This window comes from Narcine bancroftii, chromosome 1 (assembly GCF_036971445.1).
Source record: "Narcine bancroftii isolate sNarBan1 chromosome 1, sNarBan1.hap1, whole genome shotgun sequence".
NCBI classification, from domain to species: domain Eukaryota; kingdom Metazoa; phylum Chordata; class Chondrichthyes; order Torpediniformes; family Narcinidae; genus Narcine; species Narcine bancroftii.
Window position 1 is genome coordinate 278,205,752 of NC_091469.1, and position 24,427 is coordinate 278,230,178.

The 24,427-nt window shown below is 44.0% G+C and overlaps 1 protein-coding gene across 10 annotated transcripts in view; it reads left to right on the forward strand.

Annotated features, from left to right (window-relative positions):
- dennd2b (DENN domain containing 2B) overlaps positions 1 to 24,427 on the forward strand; it is a 354,119-nt gene that overhangs the window by 73,989 nt on the left and 255,703 nt on the right. For 6 of the 10 annotated variants that reach the window (XR_011345486.1, XR_011345509.1, XM_069900512.1 and 3 more), the window contains exon 1: positions 2,432 to 2,525. The exons of 1 other annotated variant lie outside the window; for it this stretch is intronic. The gene's annotated coding sequence lies outside the window, so the exon portion shown is untranslated. Of the gene's footprint in view, positions 1 to 2,425; positions 2,526 to 13,264; positions 13,567 to 24,427 lie in introns of those variants that run through there. 3 more of the 10 variants (XM_069900482.1, XM_069900527.1, XM_069900492.1) reach the window with 3 other exon arrangements.

Sequence of the window (24,427 nt, forward strand, 5' to 3'; positions counted from 1 at the left end):
CTTTTGTAGCTGAGAGAATAATTGTGGCAAGTACTTGCACAACCAAACAAACTCTGACTCATTTAATAAGTCACCTATATGTATGACTAATGCTAGTAAACACACAACGCTGCCAATTCCCTTCCTTGCTGTGCTTTAATTGATTTAAAGGCACCATCTCACGTCACTTGTGCATGTAGAGCTGTGTATTGATGGTCAATTGCTCCTGTGTAATTCCATGTATAGCAGACTTCATTTCATGATGTGGTGTACCACTGAATAAAGTGAGTGCAGAAGTCTGGGCATGAAAGTTGTATTTCAATCCTTTTTTTATGGCTGCTTCTTATTTTCAATGGGTTGTACAAATATCCTCTGATTTGCTTAAAATAGGTTAATGTACTATATATTATTTCCTCTCTGCACCTAATTTATGGACGGTCTTCATCACGAAAAACATTTCTCTCATACTTGGCTTAGACTTGCTGACACTTGATAACAAAATTTGAATTTTCTTTTTCTTTTTGTTGAGCCTTAGACACAAGTTGTTTTCTTTGGCTTGGCTTCGCGGACGAAGATTTATGGAGGGGGTAAGTGTCCACGTCAGCTGCAGGCTCGTTTGTGGCTGACAAGTCCGATGCGGGACAGGCAGACACGGTTGCAGCGGCTGCAGGGGAAAATTGGTTGGTTGGGGTTGGGTGTTGGGGTTTTCCTCCTTTGCCTTTTGTCTTTCATTAAAATGCACAAAATACTACATTTATGTTTGATGCATAAATTAAGTGGAATTATTTGACAGATCTTAAGGGATTATTGGTGCAGGTGTGGATGAACAACTGTAATATTTAATTTTCAAATTCATGTGTTATTACTATTTTGTAAGTAATGAATAATAGAATTATACCTAATTTGTTTGACAGAAATGAAAAGCAGTGATTTGTTTTGCTATCAATGTACTTTCCAAATTGTTAAATCGTATGGGCATGTGATTGTTTTTGTGTGCTCATGTGTCTATGTTTTTGTGTGTGTGAGAGAGTATAGAGGGATCTTGTTTATGTGTGTCTGTTTCTGGTCTATCTTTATGGGTAGATGGTGTGTGGTGCAGGGATTGTGTGTGTGTGATGCTATAAGGATGCTGTTGGGGACAATGGAACCAAAGAGGAGGGGTGGTTGGAAAGGGGGACTTAAAAAGTGGTGGAAGAGTGAAAGAGAGAGAGAGAGAGAGAGAGGACGTTATCAAAATTAGAAAATTCTATGTTCATTCAGTAGGGCTGTAGTCTGCTCAGGTGGAACATGAGGTGTTGCTCCTCTAGTTTATACTGGGTCTCAATTTGAAGTGGAGAAAGCCCAGGACAGGTAGGTCAGTTTGGGAATGGGAAGCAGAGTTGGAATTACAAGCAACCAGTAGCTCAGGGTGGCTGCTGCAGAGAGAATGTAAATGTTCTATGAAATGTTCCCCAAGCGTTCCCTGTAGAAGGGGGTTGGGAACCAGTTGGGACAAGATGGCAGTGAAGAAGAGTTCTGGGTACATGGCTGAGGTAGTAAGTCTTGGTCAGGATCTTTGTCAGAGAGTAGTACAAACCACAGGAGGAGCAGTGAGAGACAGACCCAAAGAACTCCCATTGAAGAGAGGAGGAAGTTTGCAGGCCTTGAGTAATAAAATAGAGACACACAAGAGACTGCAGATACTGGAAAAATATGCTGGAGTACTTGACATTTGGAAAGGACAGAGAAGAGATGTGGACAGGAGTCAGGGGAGTGGGGAGAGTCAATGATATGCACTGGTCATAAAGTGTGACATAATACAGAATTGAGGGAAGATCTTGTCTTGCTGTACATGAAGTAAAATTAGTTTGAGTGAGGATCAGAGAGAACTGCAGTTTAGAGTGGATTGCGGGCATCTATCAACAGCATCAAAATTTAGAGAAAAGTCAAGAAAAAAAGAAAATTGTGTTGAAATTATGTTGCAATCTTGGGTTTTCAATCTACAGAGACTGGGCAAATCAAATATGTAATAGTTTGCAGGATAAGTTTGTAGAATGTTTTATGGATAGTATTTCATGGGAAATAGGCTAGATCTTATCATTTGTCACGTTAATTCTTATCATTAAATGGCAATTCGTTGATGGAGGATATCCCCAGCCACAGATGTATCTATGTATCTATCCATCTAGTTTGATGCTGGACTTGCAAACCAGCCGACTGAAGATACAAAAGACTTGCTGCGTGCTGGCTACTTGTTGGCAGTGTATTTCTTCCCCCTTTTACTCCCTATCTATCTGTGTGTTTCTCTCTACCTTGAGTAAAATATTGACTGGTGGAAGATGTGGTGCCACTGAGACCAGTTGATGACTTGTTCTTCCCAGCATGTATTGTGTGCTTGTGTTTGTTTTCATCATGTCTTTGCCAAAGTTTCATTAAAGTACAACAGGATTTCTGACCCTGTGTAAACTGATAGGAACAGGACTTGTTTGGGGTTATGAAAATCTGGCATCCATCCATGATGCCTGATCCAGAGGATTGCTACTGACGACGAGGAACTTGTTCAGAAGGTAAGATCTACTCTATTCCCCAAGCCATTGTTTCAGAAAATGATCCCAAAATGTTCCATGACCTCATGTTACAGGTGATTGATCAATTCACCGCTGACACATTCTTGAGCTATAGGTGCTGGCATTAATGAGCTGACCTTCCCACTTGATGCATAGAATTTCTGTTGGGATCATTGATTGGTGTATCTCCAGACCTTTGAGATATTGTTGGCTTTTGAAATTCAAGATGAGTGGAGCAGTTATTTCTGTTATTGCCAGCACTGATGATCAAGAAAGAACCCAATGAGAAGCTACTTTGTTTGGGGAAACTTCTTTGACGTGTATGTGTAGTTGAGATGCAGATGAATCAAAACATGGTCTGGAACTTGAAGCCTATCACATGGCACAATTATGCTAAAGTAGATTGAAAATTACATAAATGAGATCATTCTAATTTGAGCTACCTCTGAGGAGGGTTTTCCTCAGAAGAATTTCTTTCCTTTGTAAGGTTAAAAAAAGTGAAGCAATAATGCCACAATTGGCTGAGTCCCTGAGCTGGATGCAGCTGGTGATAGAATTGATTAAACAAGGCTCTTCCACATCTATCACAAAGTGCCTTTAGAGACGCATTCAATATTGCAAGTTACTTATCAAAAGGACCAAAACATAATGAAAGTACACCTTTACTGACGACACTCGTGTAAGCTGAATACTGAAATAGAAACATCATGGAGCTGTATTTTAAAATGCGTGTCTTGAACCTGACAAAAAAAATGCTTTGAGAAATAAACAGTGAGGTAATATGTCACTGTTGGTGTTGGTGAAATTGTGGTATGCATTCATTTGGAAAATTTGCTTAATAAAATGAGGGATCAGGATAATAGATTGTCAGATAAACTTTAATAACAAGATACAAAATTCCTGAAATCTAATTCACGAATGCACAAAAGGAAAGAAAGGAAACCAGTGAGTATATTCTGGGTGCTTAGCTAGGCCTGTCCATGAATACTCCCAACACAATAGCATATTTATCTGTCGTTATCATTGAACAAAGCCTGTATGTTAATAATCGAAATAATGATAATTGAATGAGCTGACACACTTTACCCTTTTGAGAATGGAATGCTGACAACACTTTACTATTTCCATCTTGCATAAAATGTGATAGCCCCTTCCATGCATGAAGGGAGTGGTTTGAAAACTCAGTCACTTGTGCGGCTTCAGAGAGGGAGGAGAAACCAAGCTCTTGCAAAACTTTTTAATCAAAAGGCATAACCCTCCCAGAATTGCAAGCGGGGACAACAGTTGCCATGGTGATTAGCCCAGCCTGTCAGCATTCTGAGATCGTTTTAGCTGAAAGTAGGCTGTGAAGGTCATGTGAGGGAGTTGTGGGAAGCCCTGTAGGTATCACAGGCACTCTCAACTACTGTTAGCAGCGGTGCAGCTTTATGGGGAAGCCTGTCTGGGAAGCATAAACTGGAATGCAGGGGCAAGGAAGGCATTGCAAAATGCAGGTAATAAAACAGGAACTCTTTACTTCAGGGGTTTTGGTATTTTTGGTATTCTAGAAGGGCCCTGACTTTCACGACTGTGTCCGACTCTGGGAGATGATATCATGTTTTTAAAAAAAAAAATCAGTTGAATCAAATTAAATACTGAGAAATTTAATATTGCTAAATGTGAATAGATAGAAGACTAGAAATAAAAAGTTTTATGGGTGAATTTCCCTTAAATCTGCCTCCAAACATTGTTTGATTTCTTCTTTTAAACAAATGTTCTGCTGAAGGACTGGACCTGTGATTTAAGGAGTCTTAACACATTTTTTTCCCCCTGTCATTGTACATCTTTCTTGGTCAGGTCTTCAATCTTTTGATAAGAGGTGGATAAGAAGGTTTGTCAGCCTCTGCTTCCTTTAGTTCCAGGAATTGCAAAACTATCACTCAGTTCATTGATAGTCTCAGCCATTTTCCTTTTCTATGTCCCTGGTTTGAGGCAAGCAGCGTTCTTTGCTTTCTTGGATTTGCTATACAGTGTGCCTTTGTCTCCTGCCCAACAATGAAGTATGCTTGGGATTGGGTTGCTGCTGTTCTCTGCTGTGTGTGGGAGATGTTTCTGTCAGCCTTCAGTGTTCCCTGTGCCCAGCAGAGCACCTGGAACTAATTGAAAGCGAATGCAGCGGGAAGTTGAAGGAGTTTGTACCCCGGCTTCAGTCTCGCAGCAAGTTTCACTCCCACATGGAATGATAGAGATGTGGGAGGTGTTTTAGTCTCGAATTAGCAACCTCTTCCCATTGTGTGCAGAATAGGGTCTGTTTGTGTTCAATTTGTTAAACACAAACTAGCACTGGGTTTGAACTGTAAAATGCTGTTATAATATTTTATTGCATCTTCCTATTGAGTTGCTGTCTAATGATATTTCTATTTTTTTTGAAGTAGGAAATGTCTGCCATTATTTTCCGATAGCCCTGCTTATTTTTTGGACATAATTTGTTAATTGATGAAAACTTTCCTAGGCACCTGTTTAACAAGTGTGCACTGTTAAACTGCATGGTAATATAAGTTTAGGTTTTTAAATTGAAAGAATCGATTAACTGGTTACATTAAGATCCATGGTTAAAGCAGAACAAATTTCTGCTTAATTAATGCTGAGCATCTTGGGGTTTTTTTTTTGGATCACTGAATTGAGATTAGAATTACAGGCAATCTAAAGCAGCTGATATGATTGTGGGGCAGTATTGTTAGAGCTGCCAAAGAACAATTCTGGAACAATTTCAACCCCAGATTATTCTTTGTCTTTTATATTTTCTTTATTTTAGAATTCATGGTTGAATTTGGAGCTGGTTGGTATTTAAGTTATTCATCTAATGCTTATGGATTTGAACTACAGATTTACAAGTTGCCCAGAGGTTGGGGAATGTAGTTCTTGCATCTAAAGCCTTTTTGCAGATGCTTTAGTGGATTTGGATCCACTCTTGTTCAAGTACTGCCCATCATGAAATTGGGTAAAATACTTGCACATTCTGTTCACCTTAGTATGCTTAACTTTAACCCGTGGTCATGCATGTGTCAAATGACATCTTCACCGTGCGCAGTGTTCATTTCCAGCTTAATTTGGAGCAGGAAGGTGAGACTTATGTTCATTCATTGTGTGGCTCGGTACGACAGCAACACCATCTACAAATTCTCTGACAATACCACTGAGATGGGTTGTGTAAAGAAGCGCTGAGTCAGCATTCAGGAGGGAGATTGAAAACTTGACTGAATGGTGCACCAACTACAACCTCGCACTCAATGTCAGCAAAACAAAAGAGCTCATTGTTGATATCAAAAGGGAAAACCAGAGGTGTACGATCCAGTGGTGATTGTGGGGACAAAGATGAAGACGGTGAGCAAATTTAAGTTCTTGGGATTCACTGTCTCAGAGGATCTTTCCTGGATCCAACACACTAATGGCATCATGAAGAAAGCACGAGAGTGCCTCTGTTTCCTTGGGAGTTTGTGGTATGACATTGGATACTCTGGCAACTTCCTACAGATGTGTGGTGGAAAGTGTGCTGACTGGCTGCAACATGGTCTGCTATAGGGAGACCAATACCCTGGAGTTTAAAGCCCAGGACATCACAGACAAAATCCTCCCCATCATTGAGAACATCTGCAAGGAATGTTGCATTTGGAGGGCAGCAGCAATCATCAAAGATCCACATCAACCAGCACATGCTCTGCTCTCACTGCTGCCATCAGGAAAAAGGTGCTGGTGCCACCAGACTCACACCACCAGGTTCAGGAACAGCTGCTACCCCTCTACCATCAGACTTCTGTCTCTGCAACAACAAACTGACTCGTTTAAGGACTCTGTGCACTTTATTAATTTTAAAAAATTCTCTCGGTATTACACAGTCAGTTGGTTTACATTCGTTATCTGTTTACAGTTCTTCTTACTTTGTGTAGAGTTTTTTTTTGCACTACTAGTTAGTGGTAATTCTGCCATGCCTGCAGGAAAAAGAATCTCATGCATATGATGCCATCCATGTACTCTGACAATAAATCTGAATCTGCGGCCATGTTGCAGATGACGGGTATTCAGCTGAATTGTGGTGAGATCTAAAGTGCAGGAAGGTTATGTGTGGCCTCTAATCTGCGTCTCCACAGCAGCTAACGCTTTATCCAGTCGGTGAAGTAGGAAAGGTGCCAATCTCTTGCGACAAAGTGTTTGTGGCCGTAAGAGAGCAAGCTAGGGTTTCCTGGCTCCACCCAATCCTCTGGGAGAGCTTGGAGATGAATTCCCCACATTTTATGTCATCTGTGAGGCAGGGCGGACAGTGGACTTACCACATCATGAACATCTGCATCAGCTTTTCTTGACAGCATCCCAGTGCAGCCTACAGACAAATCCTCTCGAGCAGTAAAAATGTGTGGATGGATTCCATCCTTGCTTTCCCTCAACCTCTATTCCAAAATATTATATTCAAGGAGGGAAAATCCTACTGTACCTTTATCCCACAGGAGCAGGCACAGGGATCTACCATGGTCAGGTATCCTATGGTAAGAGTGGGTCAGTGGAACTGCAGGTAGTACTACTGCCTTACAGATCTGCCTATCCCAGTTCAGTTCTGACCTTGAGTATGCATTTTCCCCAACGACTCCTGATGTTTCCCAGGTGTTCTGGTTTTTTGCCACATCCAAAAGGTTTGCTGGCTGGTTAACCATAAATTGTTGTGAAACAGGAAAGTGTACGATGCTGTGATTGTAGTTAAAAATGCAGAAATTCTGGAGGAACTCGGCTGGTCCCACAGCATCCGTAAGAGATAAAATATATAACCGAGGTTTTGGGTCTGAGGCCTTCTTCAAGATAAGGCCGAAACCTTGGTTGTATATCTTTACCCGCCCCCCCCCCCCCCCTCCCACCTATGGACATTGCGAGCCCTGCTGAGTTCCTCCAGCATTTCTGTGCTTTTTTAAAAATCTGTAAATTGCTGCCTATATGAACAGGAGATAAAAAATCAGGAGATGGAGTAGATGTGGATGCAAGAGTGAGGGAGAATATGATATGGGAGAACAAGTGAGGGATGGGAATTTTGAGAACCAACAGAGAATCAATGGGCTGATAGGTCTCCAAGGTCATACCCCAGCAACCTCCTTCAAGAAATACCTGGCTGTGATCCTGGAGGGGGTCAGTGACTCCCTCACACATGTAGCATCCCTCTTGCAAATGATGCTATCCAGGTCTCTCAGACTCCATGATCATTCTCCCCCCCTTTCCAAAATTGCAGGAGACATTGTTGGGACAAGCAGCACTCATGCATGAATTGAAGAATGTTCCTTGTATCATGCATGGGTCCCTTCGAGGGCTGCTCCCAAGGCCGCAGATGTGAAACCAAGTGCCGGGAGCTGTGGTGCCATGCTCAGCTTGGTGTAACCGGAGGGTGGCATCAGGATAAGGACAATGTTGGATACATTTTTTTTCCCCCTTTCTGTACATCAAGTTCTGATGGAATCCATGTGTTCTGAATCTCCAGATGAAAGAGTAAAGGGTATGGTGGTACCTGCATCATATGTTGTGACACCATGAACGCTTTGCATCGGACGGCCAGGTTCTTGTCTGACATCAGGAGAAAACAACTCTCCCACATTCCCAATTCTGTTTTCATCTTTGCTATTCATTCCACCTAACTCTTGTCTCATGCCCTGTCTCCTCTGAATTGGACTCTCAGCACCTTTCCTTAGTCAGACTTGACTGTGGAGGCAACAGAGGATTGGTTGATCCTCTTGCAAAAGAACAGGGCCCTGCTCCTTGCTGTGATTGACTCTGGACACTGAGACTGACCCAAACCGATTGAGAACACTGATCAAATTGTGGACTGAGCAGAAGGTAGAATGTGTAGAGAGAGACTTTGACCTGCATGCCTGCATTACCTAGCATTGTCACCCTGAATCCTTTCTGATGGATGAGGCAAAAGGTTCGATAAAACATATAAACAAGAAACAGGAGAATGGGCAGTTATGCCTGACTTCACATTAGGTGGGGATGCTTTCTTCTTCCCATTAATTTGAGCTATGCTACTGATGCTCATTTAACTGTTAGCCCTTCTGATTGATAAAGCAGTTGAAGTCACCAGCCAGAATGACAAGGTGGAACATTGCCAGCAGCAGTGGAGATGCTGGAGGACACCTAACCACTTATTCTTCAGAGGCAGAGTGTTTCTGTATGTTGCATCTGTGATTGGGAGACAGCCACCAACCAGCTCTTGGGCTTCCATGATGATAAAGTTACCTTCTGCAGTAGAATATCTAGGCTGTGAACCCTCCCATTGACCAAACTGATGGCCTGTGGGATCACTGTTGTGACCCCTGCTGATGGTTGTTGAAGTGTGGAATGTCGCACCTCGGCAAAAGCAGTGCACCCAGCATAAATTGGTGAGGTATACCGAGCACCCAGTACTTTTAACAGTGCATGTGGATTAACACCCATAATCTTTTAGATGCATGGTCTGAGGTCATTATTCCACACTCTGTTGTAGTGTGCCAGTATGCCCAAGGCTGGTGTGAACTATAGCACTTCTTCCAGACTGAGCTCATGCAGGGGATGGGTCCCCTTTGATGTTGTTAGCAATGATGCTGAATGAAGGGGTTTCTTATCTCGGTCCTAAATATCTTGTTCTATTTCCTGAGTCTGTGAAGCCTGATTCCACACCTCTAGCCTGGAAGACATCGTCTGTCACACAGCCAAACAGAATATTGGTTTCGTCAAGGTTCCAAATATTTATAGTAAGATATCTTGCTTTAGAGCTCAAAAACCTCTTGCAGTGAAGGTCAGTTTTTGTCTTAGTAACAGTTTGTTGAATCTGTATAATTGCTTTCCATGACCAGTGTACAAGGACATCCTTAAACATTTCCCAATACGTCACTATTTAAATAATCTTTTTTTCAATCTTTCATACTGAAGAAGATAACTTCATATTTGGTTTGTATTTGCCACACTCATGCAACTTTTTTTTAAGACAATCAGCGTGGTAACAGGCCCTTCCAGCCCATGAGCCTGTGCCACCCAACTACACCAAATTCACCTACAACCCTGTGTGTTTTTGAAGGGTGGGAGGAAACCAGAGCACCCGGAGGAAATCCACATGGACATGGGAAGAACATGCAAACACCATACAGACAGCGTGAAATTTGAACCTGGGTCACTAGCATTGTGCTAACTGCTACACTAGCCATGTCGCACTTAAGCTTGTTTAAGTAGCCTTGAAGCCCCTTTGCGATCTATTCACTGCTTACTATCCCACCCAGTTTTGTGCCATCAACAAGCTTACAAACTTAGAAATTTTCCATTTGATTCCAAATTACTAATAAATTTATGAATTTCTGGGGGGGGGGGGAACGGGGGGACAAGTGCTGATTTATACCTGCAGTGTCCCATTCGATATTGCCTTAAAGTGACCCATTCATTCTCTGTCAACTAATTTTTAATCCACACCATTATATTACCCTTCATCCCATGTGCTTTAATTTTTCAAATTACCCTCTCATTCTTTAGGTATGTTTAACTGAGGAAGGGACTCGTTTACAGTGTGAAGGATAAAAACAAAAGTATCCTTAGCATGTTCCCCATTCCTTAAACAAACATGCAGTTTGAAAATTTTCAAAGATCGGCTTTTATTATAATTTGGAATTTAAATAATAATACATATTGATAATTTCTCAGTTCTACCACTTTTAAAGAGAAATTCATGCTCTACATCAAGCCTCAGGAGTTAATATTTTATTCATGGAGAGAGAGTGCCACAAGTTTTAATTTGGGTTGAAGATTTTGTTAGCATTAATTGTGAGAAAATATTGTAAGAGGAAAGGAAAAAGGCTTTGAAGTTGTCAAAGATGTAAAAACCCCATGAAGTGGCCAGACAAAATGGTAAATGATTAAATGCAATGAATGGAAAAAAAAGTGATTTTTTTTTCAGAATTTGGAATCGGAGTTAAGTGCACAAACCACTAAAAATAAATGAATGGCTTTGAATTTGCTGAGCCCCATCTTTTAGCGGGTTACCCTAACACAGTTTGTGGAAATTACAAGAGCTTCAATGATAAGATTCACAGAGCAGTTTTGTCAGGTTTCCCAAAAAACATAGGGGTGAATCTGATATTGTCAGCTTTAGCTTCATGTTCTCTGTTAATAGTTCACAGTTAGAAGGATGTAATGCAGGTATGGTTGTTGAAGGCATTTCTTAAAGGACACATGACAACAAAAGGAACCAGCTTCCTGCTCCTGAATAAATGGATTGTGCAATAATGAGCGAGGGGCCAGCGGTATCTGGGGAGGCTGGCGAAGAACAGAGACTATATGGGGCAATACTTCGGTTGGGAAGTGTCAGGGAGAACACTGAGGATGTGTGTGAAGTCAGCGAATTTGAGTCTCTGATGTACAGACAAACTTCAGTGACTATCTGCCATCAGTTTGTGGGCCGAACAAATTGTGGATGGAGTCCCTTGAGTTTGTGTGCCTGCCAAAACGCAGAAGTGAGCAGCAAGCACTGAGGTCTGGCAGATATCTGTGGCAAAGAACAACCAGAGAGCAATGCCAAGGTTTTAATTTTGCCTCAGTGCCACAGTGAGGAGATGTCATTTGCCAGGGTTCGGGTGGGAAATGGCGGTGGGTGGAATGGATGAGGGATTCCACCGGGGCCTGGAGTGCATTTTTTGGGGTGTCATTGTCAAACATGGCTTATTTCTGCAAAAGTCTATGATGTCCTTAAAAGGAATGTATGCTGCAGCTTGCCCCAAGCTTGTGGTGTCCCTCCCCAGGCTTGTGGTGTACCTCCCCAGCCACTCTCCTCAGCCAGAATGTGATGTGGACATGTCGAGGAATGTTTCCTTCAAACAAGGCCATCCAGTCAGATTTGGTGTCGGTGTCTGAGTTGAGTCAGGTTTGGTTTGAGTTTAAATTTTATACCTGAGTCTTCCTGTTTTATACAAAGAGCATAGCAGATATATCAAAATAATATTTGATAAATATTTCTATATTATGTTAGATTACAGAGGAAGGATGGCAAAACACTTTGATTGAAGATTCTCTTATCACCATGTAATGGTGCATAATGTTACACGAAATTGCCTTCTGCCTGCTGTGAATGCATCTCATGAAGCTGAGGAGGTGTTGGAGCAGAGATTAGTGTTGGAGAGCTCCGACAGATTGAGGGCTCTTCTTCTGTACTGTAAACATTCCTCCCACAAGCATTGGAGGAGAAGTTTGTATATGTTGATTTTTTGTTTTGGTGTTGGATGCGAGGATGAAGAGCATCACTCCTAGACGTTATTGGAAAGGGGATGGTGCACAAACTGTGATCTGCACTGGGTGCAGTAACTCGGTACAGGAGCAGTTTAAACTGTTGAAATGTTTTTAGAAGTTTAATTAAAGGCATGAACAGAATTCAAATTCAACCACAAGGTTATTTGACAAGATGAGCGTGTGGATCAGCTTTATTTTGATGCATCAAGTATCTGCCACTAATTCTCCCAACAGCCTGAAAATGCCCTGCTAATTTAAAAAATTGTGAAATTGAACCAAAGGATGCAGAAGATGTTTTGCATTAAGCAGGACCTCTGCAGTTCCCGTTGAGTCTTACTTCATGGCTTGTGATGGCTCTGTCATTGCTGGGTCAACTGTTGTAGAGTTGACTCTGGGCTTACAGAATTCCTTCCTGGGTAAGGATAGTTCAGCGGGAGAAAGGCTGCCATGAGCCGATGTGACATTATGTTGACCAGTCTGATTTGTCCCCATATGCACAATGACTGGTTGGATTGACTCCCCTACCTCAAATGCCCACTGACCTCTGAGAGCTGCTGACCAATTAGCCTGGCAGACATCACAATGTGAAAATTATTTGCGTTGGGGATGCTTTGTATCTACACACCAATCTGCCATGGTGTTTCTTTGTGCATACAAAATGAAATTGATGTGCATTGTAAAGCGGCAACTTAACTCTATGATCACACAAATGGCCTCAGTGCTGGTAATAGTTTGACTATCTCTGCATATTTATCAGCCATGCTGGGGAACTTGTACCCCACGGTCACCAATCAACCTGGAAATGATTCCTTTTGAGGTCTAATTGTGCTTAAAACCCAGTTTGCAAACATCCACACATAAAATAATGGATAGAAAAGAATCCAGTTTATCAGCTACTCTGCCCTGATGGATAGGGGCTCAATGTGTCCCATGCTCCAAATGGAAAGAAGATACCTGCTTGCTTTTGTGTAATCTGAATATAATTGCTAAGTTGAACTATAGACAAAGGGAAGTATATCTTGGAGGATTTACAATAAGTTATTGTATGTGTCACTTTTAATATCTGATGACTCCATTGTGTAACTAGGTTTTGGGAGTCTGATAGCATGTTTCAGTAATTCATGAGTCATGGAAGTCTATGAGAATCAGTAAGTTTCACAACATAAGTAGCTTAAACTGAGTACCGAAAAACCTCAACCTTTCCCTTTGAAATCCAGAGAATTAAACCCATAGCCTCCTGAACTGAAACACATCGTGACCGACCTCTGTGGGTTAATGTGCAACAGATCTTGACATGGCTTTCAAATTTCCCCGAAATAAGGCAATTATTGTGTACATGAATAAATAATGAGCGGACTTCTCCTTCAGGGGATCTAGATTGCTAGAAAAGCCTCTGTGACAACAGTGCGACTAAACAGAACTGTTGTGTTCAACAAGGAAGGGGGTGGGGGGTCCCAACATATGACGAGGAGGTGGATCCTTTCAGAGTTGGTTTTATCCTGACAGTCACACTCTGCTTAAGCCTCAACCTGGAAAGCAGCAAATGCTTTTCTTAAATATACTGGAAGTAAAATGTTAACAGTTTGGAACTTGAGGCCAAGGAAAAGAAAATGAATTATTTCCATCTGGTTCACATTGTGTTATAAGAGACTGTCTATACGGACAATGTGATGAGAGTATAAGCAGATGATTGGTGACATAGCTGAAGACTGCCTTGCAAAGCACCATACTTGGAGGAACATTGCAGCAATGTCTTAGGAACATGATCACAGGACTAAACATGGTGAGTAGATCACTGGTCTAAGTTAATCCATTTCTCCCATTCCCTCTGTCACAGTACAGTTCAGTATTTAAATCAGACTAACAGTAGTTTCCTTCAAAGTTCTCGAATTTAACTTCCTCTAGCACAGTGAATGTTTTTTTTTACTTCAAATAGACTTCTGCAAAATAGTTTTATACCATTGAATTGCTCTGTTTTGAAAGAAAATCAAATCTCTTGGGTTTTTCTCAACTATTCTTCCTTCCAAACGTTGCTGAGATCCAATGCAATAGACATGAGCATCCTCTCCATATCTTGGCCAAATGTTTCATTTCTTCATGTTCTTGGAAAAGAAATACCAGGGTGCAGGTAATTAGGGAGAATGCGCCTGGTTTGGTTTTCACTCAATGTCCACGTGCGTTGACTTTGTTGCAGGGGTATAAACTAAGAAGGGATTTAGTTCCTCCTCGGGTACTGAGACTATCTATAGCAAGTATAATTCTGGCTCAGAGACTATCTCAGCACACATTGTCTCATGTCCTTAGGCTGATTGTTCACCACCATAGTGGACTCTTTCCTTGCCCACAACGCCAGATGGGAGAAAATATGTTTTGTTTTCGATGGTTGCTGTTTTGAGTTAAGCAGAGACAATTTTCACAAACAGCATTTAAATTTCCCACTGGGGTGATTGAATGTATCTCTGTATTCTGAGAGTAAAATCCATCACCAGCTGGGACTAATGAATAATTAAAAAGGTTGGAGATTCGGAAACGGGAGGGGAAGTGATAGATTTTCAACATAATAAATAGCTGTTTGGAACACTGAAAACAAAGAGATCATTGAGACAGCAATATAGATGCCTCAGAACCACACGGTTTCTATGATGTTAGTACTGATGTATGTTTTAAATAGCACTCGGTTGGGGTAATAAGCTTAGTCATTGTGTGTTAGAGCTGGAGCATTGGAGGCAGTGAAGTTTTGATTTTTAATAGTTAATGTCACAAGTTTAGCAGAAATCCCTGTACAATTGAAACATGCGAGATGAACAGTTCAGCCCCAAAGTCGTACCAGGATTCTCCCAGAGCGCCAGCAATCCCACAGCCTGATTAGAATCAGCTGCTTTCTTTCATTCATCCCTGTTGTGCCTCGAGGAAAGGTCTCTCTGCTCTGAACATGAACCTTTTTCTTCAACGAGGTCAGATGAAATTGACCCCGTCAATGTTTCCCTCTCATAAATTCTAAGAATATCACTGGCCAAATGTTAGGCCTGTAATGTTGCTACAAGCATGCTGTGGGAGATAATTAGGCCTGAATGGAGCGAACACCGATATAGGCTCATTGGGCTCCTCATTGTCACTGTATCTCAGGTCACCATAGAGTTTCATCAGAAAGGAAATAATCTTTATTTTGTGGCGGTACGCCATTAGGCAGGTGAACCGGCCCCACTTGTCACGCACGCGGTGGGGCAGCTGGCCAAAATGGCACCGTCGGGAGTTTCCTCCCGACCTCTGCACTGGGCTCAGAAGCCCGCGCTTGGGGACCCATGTGACACTCTAGTGATGTTGGGGCTCCCCAGCGCGGTTCTCAGCCAGAAATAAATCAGTTTTTGCTCACTGAACTCAACCCATCTGGTTGTGCGATCCTTCAGTTAGCAGTGGAGCTGCCGCTACAATTGGTGACCCCGACAGGTTCAAACGTCTTTGAACCCATCATGAACGATCAACACTATAGCCATCAAACTTCCTGACTTCTGGGTTCAGGAGCCGGAGACCTGTTTCAGCCACGCAGAGGCTCAGTTTCAGCTCTGCCAGATTTCATCGGATTCGACCAAGTTTTACCATGTGGTGGCTGCCCTGGACCAGGCCACCGCCAAACGAGTACTGCACCCCATTCAGCACCCACCCACGGAAGATAAGTACGGGACTATCAAGTGGGTGCTCACTTGCTCCCTCGGCCTCTCCAGGCGCCAGCGTGCCCCTCGGATGCTGCGCCTCAATGCCTTGGGGATCAGAACTCCAATCGAGTTGATGGACGAGATGCTCACGCTCATGGGCGATCACACCAACTGCCCACTCTTCGAGTGCATCTTCTTGACTATCTGCCTGAAGACATCTGGCTGTTACTGTCCCAGGAGAGCTTCGTCGACCCTAGGAAGGTCGGTCAAAAGGCTCAGGATCTATGGTTCGAACGATTCCCATGGGCATGACCACGCTGAGCCTTCCTCTAGCGCTGCAGTAGAACACCCGGCCCCTGCAGGGGCCTCAAAGAGTATAGCCAGAAGCAAGTCATCCACTTCAGGCCTCTACTTTTTCCACCAGTGCTGGGGAGCCAAGGCTCGGAAGTGTTGTCAGCCCTGCTCATTCCAGGGAAACGAGCAGGCTGGCTGCTATTAATGGCTGTGGCGGCTGGCCAAGAACACAGCCTTCTCTACCTGCGGGATTCAGTCAGTGGCCGATGCTTCCTTATTGTCACCGGGGCCCAGATCAGCATCATCTCGGCCACGGCCATCGAGTCCCGGAACCGGCCTCGAGAACCTCCCCTCTGTGCAGCCAATTAGATGGAGATTCAAACGTATGGAGACAAGACCGTCCACTTCCAGATCAGCCAGTGGAAGTTCTCGTGGAGGTTCACCATTTCGACCCTTCCAACCGCCATCCTGGGTGTCGACTTCCTCCTCGCCCACGGACTCCACGACATTCGAGGTAGGCAACTGGTAGATGCCTATAACTTCCAATCCGTTCGCCTCAATAACCTCCCGCACAGAGCAGCCACAGATGGCCATGGTCAGCATGCCCAAGGACAAGTTTCAGTGTATCCTGGATGAGTTCCCATCCCTCCTCAAGCCGCAGTTCTCCGCCACTTCACCACGCCAAGGCATGCTGGCTCCCGCCGGATAAGGTCCAGATTGCAAAGGGAGAGTTCTCGCATCTGCAGGAGCTGGGGATCATTTGATGCTCCGACAGACCTTGGGCCTCACCACTCCACCTGGTCCCGAAAGCCTCCAGCGGCTGGGGCCCCTGCGGAGAATATCGACGGCTTAATGATGCGACAGTACCTGACCGTTACTTGAGCCCTCACATCCAGGACTTTACGGCCAACCTGCATGGCGCAAGGGTATTCTCCAAGGTCGACCTGGTGCATGGGTATCACCAAATCCCGGTGAACCTCGAGGACATACCCAAAACGGCCATCATCACCCCCTTTGGCTTGTTTGAATTCCTACACATGCCATTCGAGCTCAAGAACGCCGCCCAGACCTTCCAGCACCTTCTGGATACAGTGGGCAGGGATTTGAATGTTGTATTCATTTACCTGGACATCATCCTTGTCGCCAGCAGAGACCAGGCACAACACAAGTCTCACCTGTGCACCCTCTTCTCCTAACTGGACGACTTCAGCCTAACGATGAATCCAGCCAAGTGCCAGTTTGGGAAAGAGTCCATGCTGTTCCTGGGCCATACCATCATGACTAAAGGAGCCACACCTGCTGCTACGAAGGTCGCTGCAATCAGGGAGTTCCCACGCCCGGACAACCTCAAGGGGGTACAGGAGTTTGCGGGTATGGGCAATTTCTATAACCGCTTCATTCTAGGCACTGCGTGCATCATGCAGCCGCTCTTCGCCCTCATCGCGGCCAAAGACAATCACTCGCCTGGACTCCAGAGGCCAGCAGGGATTTCGAAGCTGTGAAAGATGCCCTCGCAAAGGCTACCCTGCTCGTCCACCCACGCAACGACCTGCATATGGCGCTCTCTGTCGATGCCTCTGCCACAGCCATCGGTGCCATCCTGGAGCAGCAGATGAACGGACAGTGAAAACCACTGGCATTCTTTGGCCTACTTCTTCGCCCGCCAGAGCGCAAGTATAGCTCTTTCGATCGTGAGTTGCTGGGCATGTACCTGGCAGTGTGTCATTTCTGCTATTTCTTGGAGGGGAGGCCTTTCACCATTTTTACCGACCACAAACCCCTCACTCAGGGGCTTGCTATGGCAAGAGATCCCTTGTTGGCCCGCCAACAGTGTCACCTCTCCTTCGTGTCTGAGTTCACCACCAACATTCAGCACAAGGCAGGGAATGACAACGTGGTTGCCGACGCACTCTTACGACCGGCCATTTGTGCGCTGACACCCGGCCTCAACTTCGACCAGCTTGCCTGGGACCAGAAGTCCAACGAGGGGACGTGGGCCTTCAGGACTGCCATCACGGGCCTGTGGTTCCTGGATCTCCTGACTCCTCATGGTGAGGGCACTGTCCTGTGCAATGTCTCCATGGGCACCACATGACCAGTGGTTCCCCAGCAGTGACGCAGGCAAGTCTTCCACCATGACCTTTCCCACCCTTCCATCTGGTCCACGGTCCGTATGATGGCAGAACATTTCGTCTGCCATGGGCTTCGGAAGCAGATTGCAGACTGGGCCAGAACTTGCACCCATTGCCAGCTTTCCAAGGTACACAGACACACCAGAGTGCCCATACAAGATTTCAAACATGTCCGGGAATGTCCACATACATGTGGACATCGTCGGACCCTTACTGTTTCCTGCGGTAACCGTTACCTTTTCACAGTGGTAGACCGCACCACTCGTTGGCCCGAGGCAATCCCAATGCCAGATGCCTCCACGGACTCCTGCTCCCGAACACTTTTGAACGGTTGGGTTGCCCGGTTTGGCGTCCCGAACCATGTCACCAGTGATCGGGGCGCCCAGTTCACCTCTGCACTCTGGGCACAGCTCGCCAACAGGCTGGGGATCGAGCTACATCACACCACGGCTTATCGCCCATAGGCCAATGGGCTAGTCGAGAGATTGCACTGCCACCTTAAGTCGGCACTTAGGGCTCGCTTCACCGGCTCCAACTGGGTAGACGAGTTGCTTTGGGTGCTCCTGGGCATCCTCTCGACACCCAAAGAAGACCTACATGCATCATCAGCTGAGCTGGTCTACGGTGCACTGCTAGCCCTACCCGGTGAGTTCGTAAATGTACCTCACAACCCCCCAGCAGTCACCGCATGGTCTACTTCCCCGCTTCAGGCCCAGTTGGACTCCTTCACAACCCCACCGCTGCCCAGACACAGCACACGGGGCTCTTACGTCCCCAGCGAGCTGTACTCCACAGAGTATGTTTTTATCAGGCGGGCCCCATCCACAGCACCTCTACAAAGACCATATGAAGGGCCGTACAAAGTCGTCCAGCGTTCAAGATCCACTTTCACACTGGACATCGGTGGTAAGAGGGAACTCTTTATGGTGGACAGGTTAAAGCCAGCCCACCTCAACCCCACCGAACCAGTAGTTGTGGCCCAACCCAAGAAGTGAGGCCACCAGACAAAAAAGGACATTGGTGCCAGTTCTAGGGGGGCCTGTGTGGTGGTACGTCATTAGGCAGGCGAACCGGCCCCGCTTGTCACGCACGGAGTGGGGCAGCCAGCCAAAATGGCGCCTTTGGGGATTTCCTCCCGACCTCGGCACCGGGCTCAGAAGCCCATGCTTGGGAACCCACGTGACGCCCCAATGACGTCGGGGGCCCCGCAGCGTGGTTCTCAGCCAGGTCCGGGCTGGGAGTATAAGACCAGCCAGGCAGCCTGCAATAAATCAGTTTTTGCTCACTGAACTCAATCCATCTGGTTGTGCGATGCTTCAGTTAGCAGTGCAGCCACCGCTACAATTTAATCATTTCGTTACCAATATGCAAAAATATTTACTTTCGCGCTAATAAATGGTGCCTCTGTGCCATGAAAGAATGGTGCACTTGAATTGCTCTAATGTTGTTTAAATTTTAATCATCAGGTGCTGCTTTTCAAAGGTTGAAATGTCTCATATAGTTGCATTCAACAATTGATGGGCTGTGGAATCACTGTCAAGACAACCTAATTCTCCTTACAGTTTTTAAGCTTTTATTTCTGTAATTGAAATACTACAGTCCAATCATGTATCCAGAGAAACCCGTTTTCTTTAATTTTGAGGATGTTGGCTGAAAACACTTGATTGTGGGATGGTAAATGGGTTTAACAACCATGTTGGAGGCGAATACTTCATTTTAAAATAACATTGGAAAGTTTGAAATGAAAAGAGTTCTCAATGGCTTTTAAAATCAAGATTGTTGTGTTTGCAACTTTATTCAATTGATGGAATAATATACAACTTGATCACAGTTCCTGCAGCTTTTCAAACACTGCTGCTCTTGATGACAATAAATCTACTCCAGATATCTCTGACAAAGTTATGGCAACGGAGTGGGAAAGCTCCACAGAATTCTTTTCAATGAAAAGAAAGATCTTGCTTTCACATACATATGCTGGTATATGAATTGCAAAAAGCTAGTTTGGAGGAATAGAATGTTGGCTTTCACTGCCAGAGGGATGGAATTTGGGAGCAGGGAAGTTATGCTGCAACTGTACAGGGTACTGGTGAGGCCGCATCTAGAGCACTGCTTGCAGTTCTGGTCTCCTTACTTGAGGAAAGATGTATTGGCTTTTGAGGTGGTGCAGAAGAGGTTCACTAGATTGGTTCCAGAGATGAGAGGGTTAACCTGTGAGGAGAGTAATTTGGGAATTCAGAAGGATGAGAGGGGATCTTATAGAAACGTATAAAATTATGAAAGGATAAGGTAAGTTTTTTTCCCCACTGGTAGATAGATGAGAACTAGGCTAGTAGATATAGGATGGAGATGAGGGGGAACTACTTTTCCCAGTGAGTGGTGAATCTGCCGTATTCACTGCCAATGGAAGCAGTGAAAGCTACCTCAGTAAATATATTTAAGACAATATAGTAGCGGAATTGTGGCATGAGGAAAAGGCAGGTCGCTGGAGATGAACCTATCATCAGATCAGCCATGATCTTATTGAATGGTGGAGCAGGCTCGACAAGTTGTATGTCTTATTCCTGCTCCTATTTGTTATGTTCTTTGTGGCATTGCCCTACAGAGCACTGTTAACGTGCTCATCATCCTCCACCCAAAAACTTGCATGTATGTACACCCTGTGCTTTTATTAAAAAAAAATGTCCACTTGGCCTAATACCTTTGCCAGGAACCTGGTGTGAGTCCCTGTTCTCTGGTACCCTCAAAGCCATGAATCAGTCCATAGATTGATGAGGAGGGGTTCACTGTAAGGCTGAGATCAGATCGGTAGGATGAGTGGTGTGGCCACTCGGTACTGAGGCATGACTTTCTGGCAGGCTTGGTGATTGTGGGCCATTAGTGGAGACTGACTGTACCTACTCCATGCATTGACAGGCTGTGCAGATCCCATTGGCTCTCTCATTGAATGACTCTTGATTTAGCTGCACGGCTCTCTCCAGCCCACGGATTTCTTAGCAAGCTCAAATGAGTGAGGAAGGCAACAATTTCTACACATTTGATGGGTGATGATGAGTGATACCGTGGGATTCGGGTAGTACAGCTCTGACTCCCACACCTTGGCACTGAGCAGCTGCATCGCTCACTGTGGGCCCCAAAGTTCATCCTCCCCACACTGGATCATTGGATAATTGTTAGGTCCGCACCCAGTTCAGAGTACAGCAGGGCTTCCAATAAGGCACCTCGATGTAAAGTTACTATATTCACCTCATCTTGCACTGACTCCAATAATGCTCTCATTTCTGGGAAAATATCCTGAGCACTACGCAAGGTATCGGTTTGTTTGTCAGGTTCTTAGGATAATTAAAGCAATCTTTGAAATAGCACTTTTGATTCAGAAATGCAATGGCTAATTTATACACAGCAAGGTCTCGCAAGCAATGCAAAGATAAACAAACAGGTAATCAGTCTTGGAGGTAAAGGATAACTAACGAAAATAATGTATGTTCAATTAAGGTGGTGTTGATAAGTTGTCTTAATATCTTATCCAAAAGACTGTCACCTCTGACAGCGTAGCACTCCCTCACTCCTCTTTTGGATTGTCAGTGTGTGGGGGGAATACTGGAACCTCACTGCAAGGTATCAGTTAATTTGTTTGACTGATGTACAAGGAAGGAATAGAATGTTAGTCCCAAATGACAAGAAATACTGAAGTTGATGATGCTTTTCATTGAGAAAGTAACATGGGAAAAAATAATTCACCCACAGAAAAATGCCATTGTTCAGCACCTTTCCAGACAACCAAAGCATTTTAGATCTGATTATCTTTGAAGTTTTGTCTGCATGATTTGCACTTGGAAGTTCCCATAGATTTGATAATGAGCAGCTAATTTGTTTTGGGGCCACTGGTCCAGGTATAAATTTCATCTGTATACTGAGTAATAACTCCCCTGGGTGCTCCTGACATTGAGGTCATTTCTATCACCCGATGCAGAGGGAGTTGTCTCAATTTAACAACTTGTACAGAACGACAACATCTGCACTCCTCTTATTTCTGTGCTAAAGTCTCTTGGGTGGGACTTATGCCATGGATTACTTGTTGAAAGGAAGGAGTGCTGCCACATGGACCATGGATGATGCATGGTTCAGTTGAGGGTTGCATTGGATTAAGTTATGGTTGAAAAAAAAACTACAACTGATTTGGAAGAGAATTGTACTCTTGACATGCCTTTACTTTTGATCTTTCTGTTTTTCGGCAGTTGCTCTGCAACATTTCAAGAGTTTACCTGGTTGTTTGTAAACTTCGAACCTTTAAGGATATTACTTGCAAATCAGCTGACAATCTGCAGGGATAGCAATCAAACTCGAGACTTTCTCGTATCTCTGCAGTCTAGGTATATAATTAGTGTCAGTTACTTTGCTGGCTCTGCCTTTCATCAGTCAAGAAAAGAAATAGCTGTATGTAAGCTGATCTTTCCTGATGGGGTCTGGTCTGGTGCCTTTGAGCCTTCCAATTTACTTAAGGCTATTTTGCCAGTACTATTATGAAGCAAAATACATGACAGACCCAGTAGGAAACCTGGAATCAATTTACTTTTCATCACCAAGTGATGGGGCAAATGCAGATTTATTTTAATTTGGTGGAATTTTGCATCTTTCCCCTTAATTTGACACTGCCCAAAGATTTTAGGAAATTAATGCACTTGAGGGAGTTGATGTGGTTGCAGAGCTGTTTGAATTCATAGTAATTCTTTGAGGTTTCAAGATGTTGAGGCTTGCCTAAACTCCGCTGATCTTACAACAGTTGAATCTTTAAACATTTTGCGTTTTGAGCAATTATGGCAGATTGACCTGGAAATTAAAAGCTGGAGGATCCAAGGGAAAGTGACAAGTTGTGTAACGTAAACATGCTCAGTGGGAGAAAGCAAAATGTGATGCTCATCAGGAAACCTAGTGGAGGGCTAGGTTGAGTTGGTTCCAAAAGGCTGATTACTAGGTCCATTGATTTTTGTGATTGACATTAAAGGAGGATTGTAAGAGTTTTACCAATGGTTCAAATATTGGCAGTGTGGATGATACTGAGGAGGAATATTCTAAGCCTATATATGGAAAATAAAATTCAGTTGGGAGATAAGTGAGGTAATGCCTTTGGAGAGGGCAAACAAGACAAGCTCAGACATGATAAATGACAGGATACTAAGGATTGCAGAGGAACTGAGGGAATATGCAAATTAGGAGCAGTAAAAGTTATTTGCCCTTTGAGTCTGCTCCACCCGCAATCAGATTGTGGATGAGATGCACTATCAGTAATTACAAAAGACTGAAGTTGTCTTCCATAAACTGGAACAGCCGTCAACCTCATTGACTGATCAAGATAGAGTGAAATAGGGAGCATGCAAAGGGTTATGGGTAGGATCAGTCTTGGGAGGCATGCCCAGAAGGCCAATCACAGATATCACCCCAAATCTCATATCACCCCAACTCACATTCCCATTACCTCAGTAACCTTTTGTTCTATTGCTTATCAAGAATCTATGTAAATTTGCCTTAAAATATTGGAAGACCTTGCACTGCTATTTGAGGAAGATAGCTCCTGAGATAGCCCTCTGGACCTAATGTTGAAATGACTCAAGCTACTGTTTCATCAATCTGCATCCAATATTTCCTTTAGTGCTGTCTAGGAGAAGTTTTCCACGTTCTCTGTGTGACCACGTGGAGAATAGGTGCTCCATTCTCTTCCCTCTTTCCAAAGAACGTAGGTTGGTTGGTTAATTGGCCAATAAAATTACCACTGAAGTCTTGGTGTGTGATTGAATCTGGTGGGGAATTGGTAGGGCACCAGTGTAAGTGGGTACATGATGGTTCAAGCAGAAGGATTGGGCTGAGGAGCTTGTTTACATGTTGTCTGACTCTCTGACTCGAAATGTTTTCTTTTACCTCAATCAAGTCTTAAAGGAATAACCCGATTTTTAGGTTTAGATTCTCCCATGAGAGAATCACCCTCTTCACACCCACCCTGTCAGAACCCTTCAGGATTATTTCTATTTTGATCCCTAAATAAATCATGCTTGCTTCAGGCCTATCCTGCCCAACCCTTCCTCATAGGAACTACTCATTCCTGGTGTTGGTCAAGGTAGCTCCACCTGAAGCATGAATATCCTTCCTTCAATAAGAAGATGACCGTGGTCTGGATCTTGTTTCAACATTACCCAAAATAACAGGCCAAATGTCCCTATTCTTGTATTTAATAAACTTTGCAATACCTCTACATTAATTTTCCTCATTATTTGTCTCACCTGCATGTGAGGCTTTTGTGAATCATGCATTAAGACACCCAGAGTCCATACATGTTAGAACTCTGTAACATTGCACCTTTTCTCTCATCTTTTTCTGCCCTGGTAGAAAAAAGCCCATTAATTCTTCCTTTGTGTTTCCCTGTTAACTAGCCACTCCATGCCAAAATATTGTATCCTAAACTGCAAGCTTTCATTTTCTGTGGTGACCCAAGTTAATTGATGAAAAAACATTGAGAAAATTTCTTGTTGATCCAAAGAGTACTTGAAATCTTGAACACACAGTCTGGAAAGAT